General features: G+C 40.2%; 1 pseudogene; it reads right to left on the reverse strand.

The window, feature by feature from the left end:
- Positions 1-321: 321 nt before the first annotated feature.
- LOC138070697 (histone H2A-Bbd type 2/3-like) lies at positions 322-648 on the reverse strand (annotated as a pseudogene).
- Positions 649-10,474: the final 9,826 nt, after the last annotated feature.

A 10,474-nucleotide genomic window follows, 5' to 3' on the forward strand; every position in this document is an offset into this window, starting at 1 on the left:
CACTGTGGGTGACCGCTCCTCTCTGCCTGCCATCCCCGACTCCACCCATACCCACAACACTCCCACTCTGCTCCAGTCAGACCCCCGACCCCCACCTCTCCAAAGCGTGGTGTCCCACCACCACCTCCCAGGCCAAGTGACTGAAGCACACACAGGGATGTCTTGAAACACTTTGATTGATTCGACAAGACTGGGCCTGAGGCACCGGGCTGTGCGGTCGGTCAGTGAGCAGACCTGCTGCCTGACAGCCGGGGTGAGGCCCATCTGGGGGTCAGGCACACGGGACCCAGGACCTGGGACCCACGACACAGGGTTGAGCAGCTAGTGCAGGGCTGGGGCCACCAGGGAGATGGATGTCATCCCAAAAGAGCCGCTGAGCAGAGCGTTGTGGTGGACCGCCATGCCCACCAGCTCTAGGGTGATGCGCCTCTGACCACTGTTCTGGGCCTCGTTGCTTGCCAGCTCCCGGACCTTGGTAGTCAGGTGCTACATGATGGCTGCTAGGAAGATGGGTGCGGACGAGCTCAGGCGCTGGGTGTAGTGGCCCTCCCGCAGGAGGCGCTCCATGTGGCTCATGGAGGACAGCTTGGCATGGGCAGTTCGGGAGCAGTGACCAGACGACCTTCGACGGCCCCTTTCCCTGGGCATGCTGACCATTGAGCCCACTTTCCCCGAGGCCATGCTTTGCGGTGCAGTGGGATGAGGTGTGGTGGGATGATACATAGTGAGATGAGATGCGGTGGGATGAGAGGCGGTGAGATGAGTCAGCTGGTCCCAACCTCTCAAGACAACTGGTACTCTCAGACCTCTACTCCGTATCCTAGCAACCACGAGCCAGCCCCTCATTGGTCGGGGTGCACACTCTATGACAGGCAGATCCCCTGAGATTACTGCTTTCCCATGCCTCCCCACCCCACCCCCACCCCCACAGGCCTGGGCCTGCAAAGAAATGGCGCTGGCAGGATCCTGCTCACCCTGCCTATTGGACCCTCTCTTTGTTGGAACTCTCCCTTTCCACGGGAGGAGACCTTTGTACAGAGAAGGGAGCAGACCACCCAGTGCCACCAAGTATACACTGGCGGTGCTGGGCCACCATCACCACTGTGTATAGTTCCAGAACGTTGGCACCACCGCAAAGAGAAACCCCTGTCCCGACCAGGCAGTCAATCCCCACTGCCCCCTCCTGCAGTTTCCTCCACCCCACTCTACCCCCATAGTCCTTAGGCAACCAACCACTCATCAGCTTCTTATCCACAGGCCTTTGCCTGTTCTGGAAACTTCCTAGAGAGGGAAGCATACAATTAATAGGTGCCCTTCTGTGTCTTGCTGCTGTCACTTAGCATAGAGTCTGTGCCCGTGATAGCATGAATCATCACTTCTTTCCTTTTCCTGGCTGAATAGTATCCCACTGTATGGCTAGATCACACATGTTTTCTATCTGCTCAGCAGTGGATGAGTGACTTCTCCCTTGTGCCTACTGTGGTGGACATTCCTCTGTGGGGTTCTGTGTGAATGCCTGTTTTCAACTCTTTGGGATTTATATCCATGAGTAGATTTACAGGTTTACTTCTAGACTCTTAATTCTATTCCAATGATATAAATGAAAACATGAGAAATATTCATTACCTTGAGTTATACAAAAACTTCTTAGATATGACGTTCCAATTTAAAAAAAGACTTTAAATTGAATTTTATCAAAATTTAAAATTTAGCTCTGTGAGAAATACTGTTCAGAGTTGGGAAAGACAAGCAACAGATAGAAAACATATTATGAGGTCAATGTAACTGATAAAGTACACTTAGGATGTAGATATCTTAAAACTTATGATAAATAAACAACCCAATTTAAAAAGTCCAATTGTCCTAGCAGGTTACTTTGCAGATAGCAACAAAATGGTTCTGAAGTTTATATGGACCCAGAATAGCCAACACAATGGGATTCCCAGGTGGCACTAGTGGTAAAGAAGCTGCCTGACAATGCAGAAGATGTAAAGAGACACAGGTTCAATCTATTGGTCAAGCAGATCCCCTGGAGGAGGGCACAGCAACCCACTCCAATATTCTTACCTGGAGAATCCCATGAACTGAGGAGTCTGGCAGGATTACAGTTCTCTGGATTACAGTGACTCTTTGTGACCCAGACACAACTGAAGTGCCTTAGCAGCAGCCAACAAAATATTGAAGGAAAGGGAGAAAGTTGGAGAACTGACATTATCCTATTGAAGACATAACATGAAGCTACAGTAATCAAAATAGTGTGCTATTTGTGAAAAAATGAACAAATAGATAAATGGAATAGAACAGAGTGCCCCAAAATGGACCTACATAAATATAATTGACTAATCTTTGGATAAGGAGCAAAGAAAAAACAGTGGAACATAAATACTATTTTAAACAAATGATACTGAAACAACTGAACATCTACATGCAGAATAAATAAATAAATAAAGACAGACATAGACGTTACACCCAAAGGATGAACACCAAAGTGTAGATACTTTTTATATTTTGGATAACAATCTTTTATGAGATGTGTCCTTTTCAAATATTTTTCTCCCAGTCTGTGGCTTGTATTATTCTCTTGACAGGGTCTTTTGCAAAGAAGTTTTAAATTTTAATGGCATCAAGCATATCACTTATTTCTTTCACAGGTCATCTTTCACGCTTTATCTAAAAAGTCATCACCATACCCATGGTCCTCTGGGTTTTCTTCTATGTTATCTTCTAGGGGTTTTAGAGTTTTGCAGTTATGTCTGTGATCCATTTTGAGAATGGGCTCCCAAAAATAGTTGTTGCCAGTGCCTGTGTCCCTAGGAGAGGTCCCCGTTGCCTCCTACCTCTTTGGAAGTGTCTCCAAGATCAGCAAGTGGCTCTCTCCCAGGCCTCATTCAAATTATTGCCTCTGGCTTTGGTCTCAGAGTGTATGAGATCTTGTGTTCACCCTTTAAGTCTGGAGTTTTTCTACAGATCTCTGGCTCTCTAAAAATAAGCCCCACTGACTCCAAATGCTTTAGGATCTTGTCCTTCTGGTACAGGACTCTTAGACTGAGGAACATGATGTGGGACTCACTCCTACTCTATCCTTGGGGAGAACCTATGCAATAGTAATTATCCTCCCACAAGAATATGGGTCTTGACTATATCACGTCTTCACTTCCTTCTACCTGTGTCACTGTGGTTCTTTCCTTCAGATCTTTCTGCTAGTGTTCAAGTTATTCTTATCAACAGTTGCTCTGTAAATAGTAGTAATTTTGGTATGTCAATGGGAGAGGTGAGCTCAGAGCCTTCCCATTCCACCATCTTGGCCACTCCCCTATGGGAAAAAAAAATCCTGTGATTTTGGAGCACAAGAAAATAAAGTCTGTCACTGTTTCCATTTTTCTGCCATCTATTTGCCGTGAAATGATGGGACTGATTGCCATGATCTTAGTTTTCTTTTTTTTTTTTTTTTTTGAACTCGATGCAGTCTTTAATCTGTTAAGACTTGTTCTATGGACCTGAGTTGTTTTTTTTTTTTCTTTTTTTTTTCAGTGTTTTTATTTTTTTTTAATTAATTTTTTTATTTAATTTTAAAATCTTTAATTCTTACATGTGTTCCCAAACATGAAACCCCCTCCCACCTCCCTCCCCATAACATCTCTGTGGGTCATCCCCATGCACCAGCCCCAAGCATGCTGTATCCTGCGTCAGACATAGACTGGCGATTCAATTCTTACATGATAGTATACATGATAGAATGCCATTCTCCCAAATCATCCCACCCTCTCCCTCTCCCTCTGAGTCCAAAAGTCCGTTATACACCGCTGTGTCTTTTTTCCTGTCTTGCATACAGGGTCGTCATTGCTATCTTTCTAAATTCCATATATATGTGTTAGTATTGATCTTAGTTTTCTAAATGTCGAGTTTTAAGCCAGCTTTTTCACTCTCCTCTTTCACCCTCATCAACAAGCTCTTTAGTTTCTCTTCACTTTCTGCCATAAAGGTGGTATTATCTGCATATCTGAGGTTGTTGATATTTCTCCCAGAAATCTTGATTCCAGTTTGTGCTTCATCCAGCCTGGCATTTCACATGATGTACTCTGCCTATAAGTTAAATAAGCAGGGTGAAAATATACAGCCTTGACATACTCTTTTCCCAACTTTGAACCAATCCTTTGTTCCATGTCCGGTTCTAAATATTGCTTCTTGACCTGCATACAGATTTATACCTCTTAAGAGGCAGCTTAAGGTGGTCTGGTATTTCCATCTCTTTCAGAATTTTCCACAGTTTGTGGTGATCCACACAGTCAAAGGCTTTGGCATAGTCAATAAAGCAGAAATAGATGTTTTTCTGGAACTCTCTTGCTTTTTCAATAATCCAGCAGATGCTGGCAATTTGATCTCTGGTTCCTCTGCCTTTTCTAAAACCAGCTTGAACATTTGGAAGTTCACAGTTCACGTATTGATGAAGCCTGGCTTGGAGAATTTTGAGTATTACTTTACTAGAGTGTGAGATGAGTACAATTGTGCTGTAGTTTGAGCATTCTTTGGCATTGCCTTTCTTCGGGATTGGAATGAAAATTGACCTTTTCCTGTCCTGTGGCCACTGCTGAGTTTTGCAAATTTGTTGGCATATTGAGTGCAGCACTTTCACAGCATCGTCTTTCAGGATTTGAAATGGTTCAACTGGAAATCCATCACCTCCACTAGCTTTGTTAGTAGTGATGCTTCCTAAGGCCCACTTGACTTTACATTCCAGGATGTCTGGCTCTAGATGAGTGATCACACCATCGTGATTATCTGGGTCTTGAAGCTCTTTTTTTGTACAGTTCTTCTGTGTATTCTTTCCACCTCTTCTTAATATCTTCTGCTTCTGTTAGGTCCACACCATTTATGTCCTTTATTTGTTCCCTTTGTATCTCTAATTTTCTTGAAAAGATCTCTAGTCTTTCCCGTTCTGTTGTTTTCCTCTATTTCTTTGCATTGATCACTAAGGAAGGTTTTCTTATCTCTCCTTGCTATTCTTTGGAACTCTGCATTCAAATGGGTGTATCTTTCCTTTTCTCCTTTGCTTTTCACTTCTCTTCTTTTCACAGATATTTATAAGGTCTCCTCAGACAGCCATTTTTATTTTCTGCATTTCTTTTTCTTGGGGAGGTTCTTGATCCCTGTCTACTGTACAATGTCATGAACCTCCATCCATAGTTCATCAGGCACTCTGTCTATCACATCTAGTCCCTTGAATCTATTTCTCACTTCCACTGTATAGTCGTGAGGGATTTGATTTAGGTCATATCTGAATGGTTTACTGGTTTCCCCTACTTTCTTCAATTTAAGTCTGGTTTTGGCAATAAGGAGTTCATGATCTGAGACAGAGTCAGCTCCTGGTCTTGTTTTTGCTGACTGTATAGAGCTTCTACATCTTTGGCTGCAAAGACTATAATCAATCTGATTTTGGTATTGACCATCTGGTGATGTCCATGTGTAGAGTCTTCTCTTGTGTTGTTGGAAGAGGGCGTTTGCTATGACCAATGCATTCTCTTGGTAAAACTCTGTTAGCCTTTGCTCTGCTTCATCTTGTACTCCAAGGCCAAACTTGCCTGTTACTCCAGGTATCTCTTGACTTCTCACTTTTGCATTCCAGTTACCTATGATGAAAAGGACATCTTTTTTGGTGTTAGTTCTAAAAGGTTAGTCCAGGTCATCATTGAACAGCTCAACTTCAGCTTCTTTGGCATTAGTGGTTAGGGCATAGATTTGGATTACTGTGATATTGAATAGTTTGCCTTGGAAACAAATAGAGATCATTCTGTCATTTTTTAGATTGCACCCAATCTCAATTAATTAATATTAGTCATTAATTAATTAGTCATTAGGAAAATGGAAGTCAAAATCACGATGAGATAACACCACTGCCACATCCACTGTAATGACTATAATTTTTTTAATTTAAATTTATTTATTTTAATTGGAGGCTAATTACTTTACAGTATTGATTTTGCCATACATCAACATGAACCTGCCACGGGTATACATGTGTTCCTAACAAGAGTTCAATCCAGTAAGAAGACATAACAATTGTAATTATTTATGTACCCAACATAGGAGCACCTCCATGATAAGGCAATTGCTATCAGCCATAAAGGGGAAAAGCAACATTAACACAATAGCAGTAGGAGAGTTTAACACCCCACTTACACCAGTAGATCATCCAGACAGAAAATCAGAAAACACAAGCCAAATTTGCCTGTTACTCCAGATGTTTCTTGACTTCCTACTTTTGCATTCCAGTCCCCTATAATGAAACAACATGGAACAACAGACTGGTTCCAAATAGGAAAAGGCTGTATATTGTCACCCTGAATATTTAACTTATATGCAGAGTACATCCTTTTCTTATTTGGAACCAGTCTGTTGTTCCATGTCATGGGGCTCTTGCCTTGAGAACCCCATGAACAGTATGAAAAGGCAAAATGATAAGATACTGAAAGAGGAACTCCCCAGGTCAGTAGGTGCCCAATATGCTACAGGAGATCAGTGGAGAAATAACTCCAGAAAGAATAAAGGAATGGACCCAAAGCAAAAACAATACCCAGTTGTATATGTGACTGGTGATAGAAGCAAGGTCTGATGCTGCAAAGAGCAATATTGCATAGGAACCTGGAATGTCAGGTCCATGAATCAAGGCAAATTGGAAGTGGTCAAACAAGAGATAGCAAGAGTGAAAGTCGATGTTCTAGGCATCAGCAAACTAAAATGGACTGGAATGGGTGAATTTAACTCAGATGACCATTATATCTACTACTGTGGGCAGGAATCCCTCAGAAGAAATGGAGTAGCCATCACGGTCAACAAAAGAGTCCAAAATGCAGTACTTGGATGCAATCTCAAAACGACAGAATGATCTCTGTTTGTTTCCAAGGCAAACCATTCAATATCACAGTAATCTAAGCCTCTGCCCCAACCAGTAACGCTGAAGAAGCTGAAGTTGAACACTTCTATTAAGACCTACAAGACCTTTTCAAACTAACACTCCAAGCAACTATATGCCAATGAAATGGACAACTTGGAAGAAATGGATAGATTCTTTAAAAGGTACAAGCTTCTAAGAATGAAACAGGATGAAATAGAAAATAGCAACAGACCAATCACAAGTAATGAAACAGTGATTAAAACTCTTCCAACAAACAAAAGTCCAGAACCAGGTGGCTTCACAGGCAAATTCTGTCAAAAATTTAGAGAACAGCTAACACCTATCCTTCTCAAGCTCTTCCAAAAAACTGCAGCATAAGAAACAGTCCTAAGCTCACTCTATGAGGCCACCATCACCTGATACCAAAACCAGACAAAGATATCACAAAAAAGGAAATTACAGGCCAATATCACTGATGAACATGCACACAAAATTCCTCAACAAAATACTAGCAAACAGAATCCAACAACACATTAAAAGGATCATACACTCTGATCAAGTGGAATTTATCCCAGGGATGCAAGGATCCTTCAATATATGCAAATCAATCAATATGATTTACCATATTAAAGAAGAATAAAAACCATATGATCACCTCAATAGATGCAGAGAAAGTTTTTGACAAAATTAAAAACCCATTTATGATTTAAAAAAAGAAAAACTCTCCAGAAAGTGGGCATAGAGGAAACCTACCTCAACATAACAAAGGCCATATATGAAAAATCCATAGCAAATATCATTCTCAGTGGTGAAAAACAAAGGATTCCCCTTAAGATTAGGAACAAGACAAGGATGTCCATTCTCACCACTATTATTCAGCATAGTTTTAGAAGTTCTAGCCAGGGCAATCAGAGAAGAAAAAGAAATAAAAGGAATGCAAATTACAAAAGAAGAAGTAAAATTGTCAGTGGTTGCAGATGATATGATACCATTCATAGATAATACTAAAGATGCTACCAGAAAACTACTAAAGCTAATCAGTGAATCTAGTAAAGTTGCAAAATTAATACACAGAAATCCTATACAATGAATCCTAACAATGAAATGTCAGAAAGAGAAACTAAATAAACAACCCCATTTACCATCACAACAAAAAGAATAAGATACCTAGAAATAAATCTACCTAAGGAGACAAAAGACCTGTACTCAAAAAACAATAAGATACTGATGAAAGAAATCAAAGACAACACAAACAGATGAAGAAATATACCATCTTCTTGGATTGGAAGAATCAATATTCTGAAAATGACTGTACTATCCAAAGCAATCTACAGATTCAATGCAATCCCTATCAAAGTACATTTTTCACAGAATTAGAATGAAAACTTTACAGTTTGTATGGAAACACAAAATACTCCAAATAGCCAAAGCAATCTTGGGAAAGAAAAACAGAGCTAGAGGAAGCAGGCTCCCCAAACTATATGACAAAGCTACAGTAATCTAGAGAGTATGGTACTGGCACAAAAACAAAAATATAATCAGAACAGGATCAGCTCAGTTCAATTGCTCAGTCGTGTCCAGCTCTTTGCGACCCCATGGACTGCAGCACATCAGGCTTCCCTGTCCATCACCAACTCCAGAAGCTTGCTCAAGCTCGTGTCCATCAAGTTAGTGATGCCATCCAACCATCTCATCCTCTGTCGTCCCCTTCTCCTCCTGCCTTCAATCTGGAACAGGTTAGAAAGCCCAGCGATAAACCCACACCCCTATGGTCACCTAATTTATGACAAAGGAGACAAGAATATACAATGGGCAAAAGACAGCCTCTTCAGTAAGTGGTGCTGGGAAAGCTGGACATGCTACATGCAAAAGAAATAAATTAGAACACTCCCTAACACCATACACAGAAATAAATTGAAAGTGGATTAAAGACCTAAATGTAAGTCCAGAAACTATAAAACTCTTAAAAGAAATATAAGCAGAACACTTTCTGATACAAATTGCAGCAAGACCCTTTTTGATCCACCTCCTAGCATAATGGAAATAAAAAACAAAATAAAAAAATGAGACCTAATAAAAAGCTTTTTCACAGCAAAGAAAATTATAAACAAGATGAAAAGACTACCCTCAGAATGGGAGAAAATAATTGCAAATGAAGCAGCTGGCAAAGGATTAATCTCCAAAATATACAAGCAGCTCACATGGCTCAATACCAGAAGAACAAACAACCCAATCAACAACTGGGCAGAAGACCTAAATAGACATTTCTCCAAATAAGACATACAGATTCCTAATAAACACATGAAAAGATGCTCAACCTTGCTCATTATTATAGAAAGGCAAGTCAAAACTAGAATGTCATATCACCTCACATGAGTCAGAATGGCCATCATCAAAAGATCTACAAACAATAAAGGCCAGAGAGAGTGTGGAGAAAAGGAAACCCTGCTACACTGTTGGTGTGAATGTAAATTGGTGTGCTCACTATGAACAGTATGGAAGTTTTTGAAAAAACTAAAAATAGAACTGCCATTTGATCCAGCAATCTCAGCCCTGGTCATATATCTATCTGGAGAAGTCCATAATTTGAAAAGGGACATGCACTTCAATGCTCACTACAGTGCAATTTACAATAGCCTTGACATGGAAGCAGCCTAAACATCCATTGACAGTGGAATGGATTAAAAAAAAGATGTGGTACATATGCACAATGGAATACTATGCAGCAATAAAAAAAGAAAACAAAATAATGCCATTTGCAGCAACATGGATGAACCTAGAAATTATCATACTAAGTCAGACAGAGAAAGACAAATATCATATGGTATCACTTACTTGTGGAATCTAAAAATAATGGGTACAGATGAACTTATTTGCAGAACAGAAATAGAGTCACAGATATAGAAAACAAGATAACAGTTACTGGGGGATAAGGGAGGGAGAGGGATAAGTTGGGAGATCGGGATTGACATATACACACTACTATGTATAAAACAGACAACAAATAAGCACCTACTGCATAGCACATGGAACTCTACTCAATACTCTGTAATGGCTAATATGGTAAAATAATCTAAAAAAGAGTGGATATATGTACATGTATAAACATTTCCCTTTGCTGTACATTTGAAACTAACACATTGTAAATCAATTGTACTCCAATAAAAATTTAAAAAATAAAAATAAAAACAGAAAATAAGTATTTTGGAAAAATTAAAATTGTCATATGCTGCTGGCAGGAATGTAAAATGGTGCAGCCACTGTGAAAAAGTTTTGCAGTTACTCAAAGAATTCAACATATAGTTACCACATGACCAGCAATTCTACTGCTAGGTATCTACCGAAGAGAATTGAAAACATATGTGCACCCAAAATCGTGTGCATAAATGTCCATACCTGCCTTATTCACAATAGCAAAAAGGTGGAGATAACCCAAATGTTCATAAACATAAGGTGATATATACATGTTATCTACCATTATTTGGCCATCAGAAGTAATGAAGTATGGTCATACTACAATATGGATGAACCTTAAAAATGTCATGCTAAGTAAAAGAAGCAAGTCAGAAAAGACCACATATG

The sequence above is a fragment of the Capricornis sumatraensis genome, chromosome X (assembly GCF_032405125.1).
Source record: "Capricornis sumatraensis isolate serow.1 chromosome X, serow.2, whole genome shotgun sequence".
Lineage (NCBI taxonomy): Eukaryota > Metazoa > Chordata > Mammalia > Artiodactyla > Bovidae > Capricornis > Capricornis sumatraensis.